Consider the following 14,870-nt stretch of genomic DNA (forward strand, 5'->3'; position numbering starts at 1 on the left):
AATAATTTCCACTTTTTGTCATAGTATTTGTCCACTTTTTGTCACTGTCGTAATTCAGCATTTTTGTCAATTTTGAATTTGTGTGATAATTGAATAAATTCCACTTCTATGTCATGGTATACACTGTCGTAACTCAGTATTTTTGTCCATTTTGAATTTGTGTGATAATTGAATAATTTCCACTTTTTTGTCATGGTATACACTGTTGTAATTTAGTATTTTTGTCAATTTTGAATTTGTGTGATAATTGAATAATTTCCACTTTTTTTGTCATGGTATACACTGTCGTAATTAAGTATTTTTGTCAATTTTGAATTTGTGTGATAATTGAATAATTTCCACTTTTTTGTCATGGTATACACTGTCGTAATTTAGTATTTTTGTCAATTTTGAATTTGTGTGATAATTGAATAATTTCCACTTTTTTGTCATGGTATACACTGTCGTAATTAAGTATTTTTGTCAATTTTGAATTTGTGTGATAATTGAATAATTTCCACTTTTTTGTCATGGTATACACTGTCGTAATTAAGTATTTTTGTCAATTTTGAATTCGTGTGATAATTGAATAATTTCAACTTTTTTGTCATAGTATACACTGTCGTAAATCAGTATTTTTGTCCATTTTGAATTTGTGTGATAATTGAATAATTTCAACTTTTTTGTCATAGTATACACTGTCGTAATTCAGCATTTTTGTCTATTTTGAATTTGTGTGATAATTGAATAATTTCCACTTTTTTGGCATGGTATACACTGTCGTAATTAAGTATTTTTGTCAATTTTGAATTTGTGTGATAATTGATTAATTTCCACTTTTTTGTCATGGTATACACTGTCGTAATTCAGCATTTTTGTCAATTTTGAATTTGTGTGATAATTGAATAATTTCCACTTTTTTGTCATGGTATACACTGTCGTAATTCAGTATTTTTGTCAATTTTGAATTTGCATGATAATTGAATAATTTCCACTTTTTGGCATGGTATACACTGTCGTAATTCAGTATTTTTGTCCATTTTGAATTCGTGTGATAATTGAATAATTTCCACTTTTTTGTCATGGTATACACTGTCGTAATTCAGTATTTTTGTCCATTTTGAATTCGTGTGATAATTGAATAATTTCAACTTTTTTGTCATAGTATACACTGTCGTAATTCAGTATTTTTGTCCATTTTGAATTTGTGTGATAATTGAATAATTTCCACTTTTTGTCATAGTATACACTGTCGTAATTCAGCATTTTTGTCAATTTTGAATTTGTGTGATAATTGAATAATTTCCACTTTTTTGTCATTGTATACACTGTCGTAATTCAGTATTTTTGTCAATTTTGAATTAGTGTGATAATTGAATAATTTCCACTTTTTTGTCATAGTATACACTGTCGTAATTCAGCATTTTTTTCAATTTTGAATTTGTGTGATAATTGAATAATTTCCACTTTTTTGTCATGGTATACACTGTCGTAATTCAGTATTTTTGTCCATTTTGAATTTGTGTGATAATTGAATAATTTCCACTTTTTTTGTCATGGTATACACTGTCGTAATTAAGTATTTTTGTCAATTTTGAATTTGTGTGATAATTGAATAATTTCCACTTTTTTGTCATGGTATACACTGTCGTAATTAAGTATTTTTGTCAATTTTGAATTTGTGTGATAATTGAATAATTTCAACTTTTTTGTCATAGTATACACTGTCGTAAATCAGTATTTTTGTCCATTTTGAATTCGTGTGATAATTGAATAATTTCATCTTTTTTGTCATAGTATACACTGTCGTAATTCAGCATTTTTGTCTATTTTGAATTTGTGTGATAATTGAATAATTTCCACTTTTTTGGCATGGTATACACTGTCGTAATTAAGTATTTTTGTCAATTTTGAATTTGTGTGATAATTGATTAATTTCCACTTTTTTGTCATGGTATACACTGTCGTAATTCAGCATTTTTGTCAATTTTGAATTTGTGTGATAATTGAATAATTTCAACTTTTTTGTCATAGTATACACTGTCGTAATTCAGCATTTTTGTCTATTTTGAATTTGTGTGATAATTGAATAATTTCCACTTTTTTGTCATGGTATACACTGTCGTAATTAAGTATTTTTGTCAATTTTGAATTTGTGTGATAATTGAATAATTTCCACTTTTTTGTCATGGTATACACTGTCGTAATTCAGCATTTTTGTCAATTTTGAATTTGTGTGATAATTGAATAATTTCCACTTTTTTGTCATGGTATACACTGTCGTAATTCAGTATTTTTGTCCATTTTGAATTTGTGTGATAATTGAATAATTTCCACTTTTTGTCATAGTATACACTGTCGTAATTCAGCATTTTTGTCAATTTTGAATTTGTGTGATAATTGAATAAATTCCACTTCTATGTCATGGTATACACTGTCGTAATTCAGTTTTTTTGTCCATTTTGAATTCGTGTGATAATTGAATAATTTCCACTTTTTTGTCATGGTATACACTGTCGTAATTCAGTATTTTTGTCAATTTTGAATTCGTGTGATAATTGAATAATTTCCACTTTTTTGTCATGGTATACACTGTCATAATTCAGTATTTTTGTCAATTTTGAATTCGTGTGATAATTGAATAATTTCAACTTTTTTGTCATAGTATACACTGTCGTAATTCAGCATTTTTGTCTATTTTGAATTTGTGTGATAATTGAATAATTTCCACTTTTTGGCATGGTATACACTGTCGTAATTAAGTATTTTTGTCAATTTTGAATTTGTGTGATAATTGAATAATTTCCACTTTTTTGTCATGGTATACACTGTCGTAATTCAGTATTTTTGTCCATTTTGAATTTGTGTGATAATTGAATAATTTCCACTTTTTGTCATAGTATACACTGTCGTAATTCAGCATTTTTGTCAATTTTGAATTTGTGTGATAATTGAATAAATTCCACTTCTATGTCATGGTATACACTGTCGTAATTCAGTATTTTTGTCCATTTTGAATTTGTGTGATAATTGAATAATTTCCACTTTTTGTCATAGTATACACTGTCGTAATTCAGCATTTTTGTCAATTTTGAATTTGTGTGATAATTGAATAATTTCCACTTTTTTGTCATTGTATACACTGTCGTAATTCAGTATTTTTGTCAATTTTGAATTAGTGTGATAATTGAATAATTTCCACTTTTTTGTCATAGTATATACACTGTCGTAATTCAGCATTTTTTTCAATTTTGAATTTGTGTGATAATTGAATAATTTCCACTTTTTTGTCATGGTATACACTGTCGTAATTCAGTATTTTTGTCCATTTTGAATTTGTGTGATAATTGAATAATTTCCACTTTTTGTCATAGAATATACACTGTCGTAATTCAGCATTTTTGTCAATTTTGAATTTGTGTGATAATTGAATAAATTCCACTTCTATGTCATGGTATACACTGTCGTAATTCAGTATTTTTGTCCATTTTGAATTTGTGTGATAATTGAATAATTTCCACTTTTTTGGCATGGTATACACTGTCGTAATTAAGTATTTTTGTCAATTTTGAATTTGTGTGATAATTGAATAATTTCCACTTTTTTGTCATGGTATACACTGTCGTAATTCAGCATTTTTTTCAATTTTGAATTTGTGTGATAATTGAATAATTTCCACTTTTTGTCATAGTATACACTGTCGTAATTCAGCATTTTTGTCTATTTTGAATTTGTGTGATAATTGAATAATTTCCACTTTTTTGTCATGGTATACACTGTCGTAATTTAGTATTTTTGTCAATTTTGAATTTGTGTGATAATTGAATAATTTCCACTTTTTTTGTCATGGTATACACTGTCGTAATTAAGTATTTTTGTCAATTTTGAATTTGTGTGATAATTGAATAATTTCCACTTTTTTGTCATGGTATACACTGTCGTAATTAAGTATTTTTGTCAATTTTGAATTCGTGTGATAATTGAATAATTTCAACTTTTTTGTCATAGTACACACTGTCGTAATTCAGTATTTTTGTCCATTTTGAATTCGTGTGATAATTGAATAATTTCAACTTTTTTGTCATAGTATACACTGTCGTAATTCAGTATTTTTGTCCATTTTGAATTTGTGTGATAATTGAATAATTTCCACTTTTTTGTCATAGTATACACTGTCGTAATTCAGCATTTTTGTCTATTTTGAATTTGTGTGATAATTGAATAATTTCCACTTTTTTGGCATGGTATACACTGTCGTAATTAAGTATTTTTGTCAATTTTGAATTTGTGTGATAATTGATTAATTTCCACTTTTTTGTCATGGTATACACTGTCGTAATTCAGCATTTTTGTCAATTTTGAATTTGTGTGATAATTGAATAATTTCAACTTTTTTGTCATAGTATACACTGTCGTAATTCAGTATTTTTGTCAACTTTGAATTTGCATGATAATTGAATAATTTCCACTTTTTGGCATGGTATACACTGTCGTAATTAAGTATTTTTGTCAATTTTGAATTTGTGTGATAATTGAATAATTTCCACTTTTTTGTCATGGTATACACTGTCGTAATTCAGCATTTTTTTCAATTTTGAATTTGTGTGATAATTGAATAATTTCCACTTTTTGTCATAGTATACACTGTCGTAATTCAGCATTTTTGTCTATTTTGAATTTGTGTGATAATTGAATAATTTCCACTTTTTTGTCATGGTATACACTGTCGTAATTTAGTATTTTTGTCAATTTTGAATTTGTGTAATAATTGAATAATTTCCACTTTTTTTGTCATGGTATACACTGTCGTAATTAAGTATTTTTGTCAATTTTGAATTTGTGTGATAATTGAATAATTTCCACTTTTTTGTCATGGTATACACTGTCGTAATTAAGTATTTTTGTCAATTTTGAATTCGTGTGATAATTGAATAATTTCAACTTTTTTGTCATAGTACACACTGTCGTAATTCAGTATTTTTGTCCATTTTGAATTCGTGTGATAATTGAATAATTTCAACTTTTTTGTCATAGTATACACTGTCGTAATTCAGTATTTTTGTCCATTTTGAATTCGTGTGATAATTGAATAATTTCAACTTTTTTGTCATAGTATACACTGTCGTAATTCAGCATTTTTGTCTATTTTGAATTTGTGTGATAATTGAATAATTTCCACTTTTTTGGCATGGTATACACTGTCGTAATTAAGTATTTTTGTCAATTTTGAATTTGTGTGATAATTGATTAATTTCAACTTTTTTGTCATAGTATACACTGTCGTAATTCAGCATTTTTGTCAATTTTGAATTTGTGTGATAATTGAATAAATTCCACTTCTATGTCATGGTATACACTGTCGTAATTCAGTATTTTTGTCCATTTTGAATTTGTGTGATAATTGAATAATTTCCACTTTTTTGGCATGGTATACACTGTCGTAATTAAGTATTTTTGTCAATTTTGAATTTGTGTGATAATTGAATAATTTCCACTTTTTTGTCATGGTATACACTGTCGTAATTTAGTATTTTTGTCAATTTTGAATTTGTGTGATAATTGAATAATTTCCACTTTTTTGTCATGGTATACACTGTCGTAATTAAGTATTTTTGTCAATTTTGAATTTGTGTGATAATTGAATAATTTCCACTTTTTTGTCATGGTATACACTGTCGTAATTAAGTATTTTTGTCAATTTTGAATTCGTGTGATAATTGAATAATTTCAACTTTTTTGTCATAGTACACACTGTCGTAATTCAGTATTTTTGTCAATTTTGAATTCGTGTGATAATTGAATAATTTCAACTTTTTTGTCATAGTATACACTGTCGTAATTCAGTATTTTTGTCCATTTTGAATTCGTGTGATAATTGAATAATTTCCACTTTTTTGTCATAGTATACACTGTCGTAATTCAGCATTTTTGTCTATTTTGAATTTGTGTGATAATTGAATAATTTCCACTTTTTTGTCATGGTATACACTGTCGTAATTAAGTATTTTTGTCAATTTTGAATTTGTGTGATAATTGAATAATTTCCACTTTTTTGTCATGGTATACACTGTCGTAATTTAGTATTTTTGTCAATTTTGAATTTGTGTGATAATTGAATAATTTCCACTTTTTTTGTCATGGTATACACTGTCGTAATTAAGTATTTTTGTCAATTTTGAATTTGTGTGATAATTGAATAATTTCCACTTTTTTGTCATGGTATACACTGTCGTAATTAAGTATTTTTGTCAATTTTGAATTCGTGTGATAATTGAATAATTTCAACTTTTTTGTCATAGTATACACTGTCGTAAATCAGTATTTTTGTCCATTTTGAATTCGTGTGATAATTGAATAATTTCAACTTTTTTGTCATAGTATACACTGTCGTAATTCAGCATTTTTGTCTATTTTGAATTTGTGTGATAATTGAATAATTTCCACTTTTTTGGCATGGTATACACTGTCGTAATTAAGTATTTTTGTCAATTTTGAATTTGTGTGATAATTGATTAATTTCCACTTTTTTGTCATGGTATACACTGTCGTAATTCAGCATTTTTGTCAATTTTGAATTTGTGTGATAATTGAATAATTTCAACTTTTTTGTCATAGTATACACTGTCGTAATTCAGCATTTTTGTCTATTTTGAATTTGTGTGATAATTGAATAATTTCCACTTTTTTGTCATGGTATACACTGTCGTAATTAAGTATTTTTGTCAATTTTGAATTTGTGTGATAATTGAATAATTTCCACTTTTTTGTCATGGTATACACTGTCGTAATTCAGCATTTTTGTCAATTTTGAATTTGTGTGATAATTGAATAATTTCCACTTTTTTGTCATGGTATACACTGTCGTAATTCAGTATTTTTGTCCATTTTGAATTTGTGTGATAATTGAATAATTTCCACTTTTTGTCATAGTATACACTGTCGTAATTCAGCATTTTTGTCAATTTTGAATTTGTGTGATAATTGAATAAATTCCACTTCTATGTCATGGTATACACTGTCGTAATTCAGTTTTTTTGTCCATTTTGAATTCGTGTGATAATTGAATAATTTCCACTTTTTTGTCATGGTATACACTGTCGTAATTCAGTATTTTTGTCAATTTTGAATTCGTGTGATAATTGAATAATTTCCACTTTTTTGTCATGGTATACACTGTCATAATTCAGTATTTTTGTCAATTTTGAATTCGTGTGATAATTGAATAATTTCAACTTTTTTGTCATAGTATACACTGTCGTAATTCAGCATTTTTGTCTATTTTGAATTTGTGTGATAATTGAATAATTTCCACTTTTTGGCATGGTATACACTGTCGTAATTAAGTATTTTTGTCAATTTTGAATTTGTGTGATAATTGAATAATTTCCACTTTTTTGTCATGGTATACACTGTCGTAATTCAGCATTTTTTTCAATTTTGAATTTGTGTGATAATTGAATAATTTCCACTTTTTTGTCATGGTATACACTGTCGTAATTCAGTATTTTTGTCCATTTTGAATTTGTGTGATAATTGAATAATTTCCACTTTTTGTCATAGTATACACTGTCGTAATTCAGCATTTTTGTCAATTTTGAATTTGTGTGATAATTGAATAAATTCCACTTCTATGTCATGGTATACACTGTCGTAATTCAGTATTTTTGTCCATTTTGAATTTGTGTGATAATTGAATAATTTCCACTTTTTTGGCATGGTATACACTGTCGTAATTAAGTATTTTTGTCAATTTTGAATTTGTGTGATAATTGAATAATTTCCACTTTTTTGTCATGGTATACACTGTCGTAATTTAGCATTTTTTTTCAATTTTGAATTTGTGTGATAATTGAATAATTTCCACTTTTTTGTCATGGTATACACTGTCGTAATTCAGTATTTTTGTCCATTTTGAATTTGTGTGATAATTGAATAATTTCCACTTTTTGTCATAGTATTTGTCCACTTTTTGTCACTGTCGTAATTCAGCATTTTTGTCAATTTTGAATTTGTGTGATAATTGAATAAATTCCACTTCTATGTCATGGTATACACTGTCGTAACTCAGTATTTTTGTCCATTTTGAATTTGTGTGATAATTGAATAATTTCCACTTTTTTGTCATGGTATACACTGTCGTAATTTAGTATTTTTGTCAATTTTGAATTTGTGTGATAATTGAATAATTTCCACTTTTTTTGTCATGGTATACACTGTCGTAATTAAGTATTTTTGTCAATTTTGAATTTGTGTGATAATTGAATAATTTCCACTTTTTTGTCATGGTATACACTGTCGTAATTTAGTATTTTTGTCAATTTTGAATTTGTGTGATAATTGAATAATTTCCACTTTTTTTGTCATGGTATACACTGTCGTAATTAAGTATTTTTGTCAATTTTGAATTTGTGTGATAATTGAATAATTTCCACTTTTTTGTCATGGTATACACTGTCGTAATTAAGTATTTTTGTCAATTTTGAATTCGTGTGATAATTGAATAATTTCAACTTTTTTGTCATAGTATACACTGTCGTAAATCAGTATTTTTGTCCATTTTGAATTTGTGTGATAATTGAATAATTTCAACTTTTTTGTCATAGTATACACTGTCGTAATTCAGCATTTTTGTCTATTTTGAATTTGTGTGATAATTGAATAATTTCCACTTTTTTGGCATGGTATACACTGTCGTAATTAAGTATTTTTGTCAATTTTGAATTTGTGTGATAATTGATTAATTTCCACTTTTTTTCATGGTATACACTGTCGTAATTCAGCATTTTTGTCAATTTTGAATTTGTGTGATAATTGAATAATTTCCACTTTTTTGTCATGGTATACACTGTCGTAATTCAGTATTTTTGTCCATTTTGAATTTGTGTGACAATTGAATAATTTCAACTTTTTTGTCATAGTATACACTGTCGTAATTCAGTATTTTTGTCAATTTTGAATTTGCATGATAATTGAATAATTTCCACTTTTTGGCATGGTATACACTGTCGTAATTCAGTATTTTTGTCCATTTTGAATTCGTGTGATAATTGAATAATTTCCACTTTTTTGTCATGGTATACACTGTCGTAATTCAGTATTTTTGTCCATTTTGAATTCGTGTGATAATTGAATAATTTCAACTTTTTTGTCATAGTATACACTGTCGTAATTCAGTATTTTTGTCCATTTTGAATTCGTGTGATAATTGAATAATTTCAACTTTTTTGTCATAGTATACACTGTCGTAATTCAGCATTTTTGTCTATTTTGAATTTGTGTGATAATTGAATAATTTCCACTTTTTTGTCATGGTATACACTGTCGTAATTAAGTATTTTAGTCAATTTTGAATTTGTGTGATAATTGAATAATTTCCACTTTTTTGTCATGGTATACACTGTCGTAATTCAGCATTTTTGTCAATTTTGAATTTGTGTGATAATTGAATAATTTCCACTTTTTTGTCATGGTATACACTGTCGTAATTCAGTATTTTTGTCCATTTTGAATTTGTGTGATAATTGAATAATTTCCACTTTTTGTCATAGTATACACTGTCGTAATTCAGCATTTTTGTCAATTTTGAATTTGTGTGATAATTGAATAATTTCCACTTTTTGTCATAGTATACACTGTCGTAATTCAGCATTTTTGTCAATTTTGAATTTGTGTGATAATTGAATAAATTCCACTTCTATGTCATGGTATACACTGTCGTAATTCAGTATTTTTGTCAATTTTGAATTTGTGTGATAATTGAATAATTTCCACTTTTTTGTCATGGTATACACTGTCGTAATTCAGCATTTTTGTCCATTTTGAATTCGTGTTATAATTGAATAATTTCAACTTTTTTGTCATGGTATACACTGTCGTAATTCAGTATTTTTGTCAATTTTGAATTCGTGTGATAATTGAATAATTTCCACTTTTTTGTCATGGTATACACTGTCGTAATTAAGTATTTTTGTCAATTTTGAATTTGTGTGATAATTGAATAATTTCCACTTTTTGGCATGGTATACACTGTCGTAATTAAGTATTTTTGTCAATTTTGAATTTGTGTGATAATTGAATAATTTCCACTTTTTTGTCATGGTATACACTGTCGTAATTCAGTATTTTTGTCCATTTTGAATTCGTGTGATAATTGAATAATTTCAACTTTTTTGTCATAGTATACACTGTCGTAATTCAGCATTTTTGTCAATTTTGAATTTGTGTGATAATTGAATAAATTCCACTTCTATGTCATGGTATACACTGTCGTAATTCAGAATTTTTGTCCATTTTGAATTTGTGTGATAATTGAATAATTTCCACTTTTTTGTCATTGTATACACTGTCGTAATTCAGTATTTTTGTCAATTTTGAATTAGTGTGATAATTGAATAATTTCCACTTTTTTGTCATAGTATACACTGTCGTAATTCAGCATTTTTTTCAATTTTGAATTTGTGTGATAATTGAATAATTTCCACTTTTTTGTCATGGTATACACTGTCGTAATTCAGTATTTTTGTCCATTTTGAATTTGTGTGATAATTGAATAATTTCCACTTATTGTCATAGTATACACTGTCGTAATTCAGCATTTTTGTCAATTTTGAATTTGTGTGATAATTGAATAAATTCCACTTCTATGTCATGGTATACACTGTCGTAATTCAGTATTTTTGTCCATTTTGAATTTGTGTGATAATTGAATAATTTCCACTTTTTTGGCATGGTATACACTGTCGTAATTAAGTATTTTTGTCAATTTTGAATTTGTGTGATAATTGAATAATTTCCACTTTTTTGTCATGGTATACACTGTCGTAATTCAGCATTTTTTTCAATTTTGAATTTGTGTGATAATTGAATAATTTCCACTTTTTGTCATAGTATACACTGTCGTAATTCAGCATTTTTGTCTATTTTGAATTTGTGTGATAATTGAATAATTTCCACTTTTTTGTCATGGTATACACTGTCGTAATTTAGTATTTTTGTCAATTTTGAATTTGTGTGATAATTGAATAATTTCCACTTTTTTTGTCATGGTATACACTGTCGTAATTAAGTATTTTTGTCAATTTTGAATTTGTGTGATAATTGAATAATTTCCACTTTTTTGTCATGGTATACACTGTCGTAATTAAGTATTTTTGTCAATTTTGAATTCGTGTGATAATTGAATAATTTCAACTTTTTTGTCATAGTACACACTGTCGTAATTCAGTATTTTTGTCCATTTTGAATTCGTGTGATAATTGAATAATTTCAACTTTTTTGTCATAGTATACACTGTCGTAATTCAGTATTTTTGTCCATTTTGAATTCGTGTGATAATTGAATAATTTCCACTTTTTTGTCACAGTATACACTGTCGTAATTCAGCATTTTTGTCTATTTTGAATTTGTGTGATAATTGAATAATTTCCACTTTTTTGGTATGGTATACACTGTCGTAATTAAGTATTTTTGTCAATTTTGAATTTGTGTGATAATTGATTAATTTCCACTTTTTTGTCATGGTATACACTGTCGTAATTCAGCATTTTTGTCAATTTTGAATTTGTGTGATAATTGAATAATTTCAACTTTTTTGTCATAGTATACACTGTCGTAATTCAGTATTTTTGTCATCTTTGAATTTGCATGATAATTGAATAATTTCCACTTTTTGGCATGGTATACACTGTCGTAATTAAGTATTTTTGTCAATTTTGAATTTGTGTGATAATTGAATAATTTCCACTTTTTTGTCATGGTATACACTGTCGTAATTCAGCATTTTTTTCAATTTTGAATTTGTGTGATAATTGAATAATTTCCACTTTTTGTCATAGTATACACTGTCGTAATTCAGCATTTTTGTCTATTTTGAATTTGTGTGATAATTGAATAATTTCCACTTTTTTGTCATGGTATACACTGTCGTAATTTAGTATTTTTGTCAATTTTGAATTTGTGTGATAATTGAATAATTTCCACTTTTTTGTCATGGTATACACTGTCGTAATTCAGTATTTTTGTCCATTTTGAATTCGTGTGATAATTGAATAATTTCCACTTTTTTGTCATAGTATACACTGTCGTAATTCAGCATTTTTGTCTATTTTGAATTTGTGTGATAATTGAATAATTTCCACTTTTTTGGCATGGTATACACTGTCGTAATTAAGTATTTTTGTCAATTTTGAATTTGTGTGATAATTGATTAATTTCAACTTTTTTGTCATAGTATACACTGTCGTAATTCAGCATTTTTGTCAATTTTGAATTTGTGTGATAATTGAATAAATTCCACTTCTATGTCATGGTATACACTGTCGTAATTCAGTATTTTTGTCCATTTTGAATTCGTGTGATAATTGAATAATTTCCACTTTTTTGTCATAGTATACACTGTCGTAATTCAGCATTTTTGTCTATTTTGAATTTGTGTGATAATTGAATAATTTCCACTTTTTTGGCATGGTATACACTGTCGTAATTAAGTATTTTTGTCAATTTTGAATTTGTGTGATAATTGATTAATTTCCACTTTTTTGTCATGGTATACACTGTCGTAATTCAGCATTTTTGTCAATTTTGAATTTGTGTGATAATTGAATAATTTCAACTTTTTTGTCATAGTATACACTGTCGTAATTCAGTATTTTTGTCCATTTTGAATTCGTGTGATAATTGAATAATTTCAACTTTTTTGTCATAGTATACACTGTCGTAATTCAGTATTTTTGTCAATTTTGAATTTGCATGATAATTGAATAATTTCCACTTTTTGTCATGGTATACACTGTTGTAATTAAGTATTTTTGTCAATTTTGAATTTGCATGATAATTGAATAATTTCCACTTTTTGGCATGGTATACACTGTCGTAATTCAGCATTTTTGTCAATTTTGAATTTGTGTGATAATTGAATAATTTCCACTTTTTTGTCATGGTATACACTGTCGTAATTCAGTATTTTTGTCAATTTTGAATTTGTGTGATAATTGAATAATTTCCACTTTTTGTCATAGTATACACTGTCGTAATTCAGTATTTTTGTCCATTTTGAATTCGTGTGATAATTGAATAATTTCAACTTTTTTGTCATAGTATACACTGTCGTAATTCAGTATTTTTGTCCATTTTGAATTCGTGTGATAATTGAATAATTTCAACTTTTTTGTCATAGTATACACTGTCGTAATTCAGCATTTTTGTCTATTTTGAATTTGTGTGATAATTGAATAATTTCCACTTTTTTGTCATGGTATACACTGTCGTAATTAAGTATTTTTGTCAATTTTGAATTTGTGTGATAATTGAATAATTTCCACTTTTTTGTCATGGTATACACTGTTGTAATTCAGCAGTTTTGTCAATTTTGAATTTGTGTGATAATTGAATAATTTCCACTTTTTTGTCATGGTATACACTGTCGTAATTCAGTATTTTTGTCCATTTTGAATTTGTGTGATAATTGAATAATTTCCACTTTTTGTCATAGTATACACTGTCGTAATTCAGCATTTTTGTCAATTTTGAATTTGTGTGATAATTGAATAAATTCCACTTCTATGTCATGGTATACACTGTCGTAATTCAGTATTTTTGTCCATTTTGAATTTGTGTGATAATTGAATAATTTCCACTTTTTTGTCATGGTATACACTGTCGTAATTCAGTATTTTTGTCAATTTTGAATTTGTGTGATAATTGAATAATTTCCACTTTTTTGTCATGGTATACACTGTCGTAATTCAGCATTTTTGTCCATTTTGAATTCGTGTTATAATTGAATAATTTCAACTTTTTTGTCATGGTATACACTGTCGTAATTCAGTATTTTTGTCAATTTTGAATTTGTGTGATAATTGAATAATTTCCACTTTTTTGTCATGGTATACACTGTTGTAATTCAGCAGTTTTGTCAATTTTGAATTTGTGTGATAATTGAATAATTTCCACTTTTTTGTCATGGTATACACTGTCGTAATTCAGTATTTTTGTCCATTTTGAATTTGTGTGATAATTGAATAATTTCCACTTTTTGTCATAGTATACACTGTCGTAATTCAGCATTTTTGTCAATTTTGAATTTGTGTGATAATTGAATAAATTCCACTTCTATGTCATGGTATACACTGTCGTAATTCAGTATTTTTGTCCATTTTGAATTTGTGTGATAATTGAATAATTTCCACTTTTTTGTCATGGTATACACTGTCGTAATTCAGTATTTTTGTCAATTTTGAATTTGTGTGATAATTGAATAATTTCCACTTTTTGTCATGGTATACACTGTCGTAATTCAGCATTTTTGTCCATTTTGAATTCGTGGTATAATTGAATAATTTCAACTTTTTTGTCATGGTATACACTGTCGTAATTAAGTATTTTTGTCAATTTTGAATTTGTGTGATAATTGAATAATTTCCACTTTTTTGTCATGGTATACACTGTTGTAATTCAGCAGTTTTGTCAATTTTGAATTTGTGTGATAATTGAATAATTTCCACTTTTTTGTCATGGTATACACTGTCGTAATTCAGTATTTTTGTCCATTTTGAATTTGTGTGATAATTGAATAATTTCCACTTTTTGTCATAGTATACACTGTCGTAATTCAGCATTTTTGTCAATTTTGAATTTGTGTGATAATTGAATAAATTCCACTTCTATGTCATGGTATACACTGTCGTAATTCAGTATTTTTGTCCATTTTGAATTTGTGTGATAATTGAATAATTTCCACTTTTTTGTCATGGTATACACTGTCGTAATTCAGTATTTTTGTCAATTTTGAATTTGTGTGATAATTGAATAATTTCCACTTTTTTGTCATGGTATACACTGTCGTAATTCAGCATTTTTGTCCATTTTGAATTCGTGTTATAATTGAATAATTT

Source organism: Pseudorasbora parva, chromosome 14 (genome assembly GCF_024679245.1).
Source record: "Pseudorasbora parva isolate DD20220531a chromosome 14, ASM2467924v1, whole genome shotgun sequence".
Classification (NCBI taxonomy): Eukaryota; Metazoa; Chordata; class Actinopteri; order Cypriniformes; family Gobionidae; genus Pseudorasbora; species Pseudorasbora parva.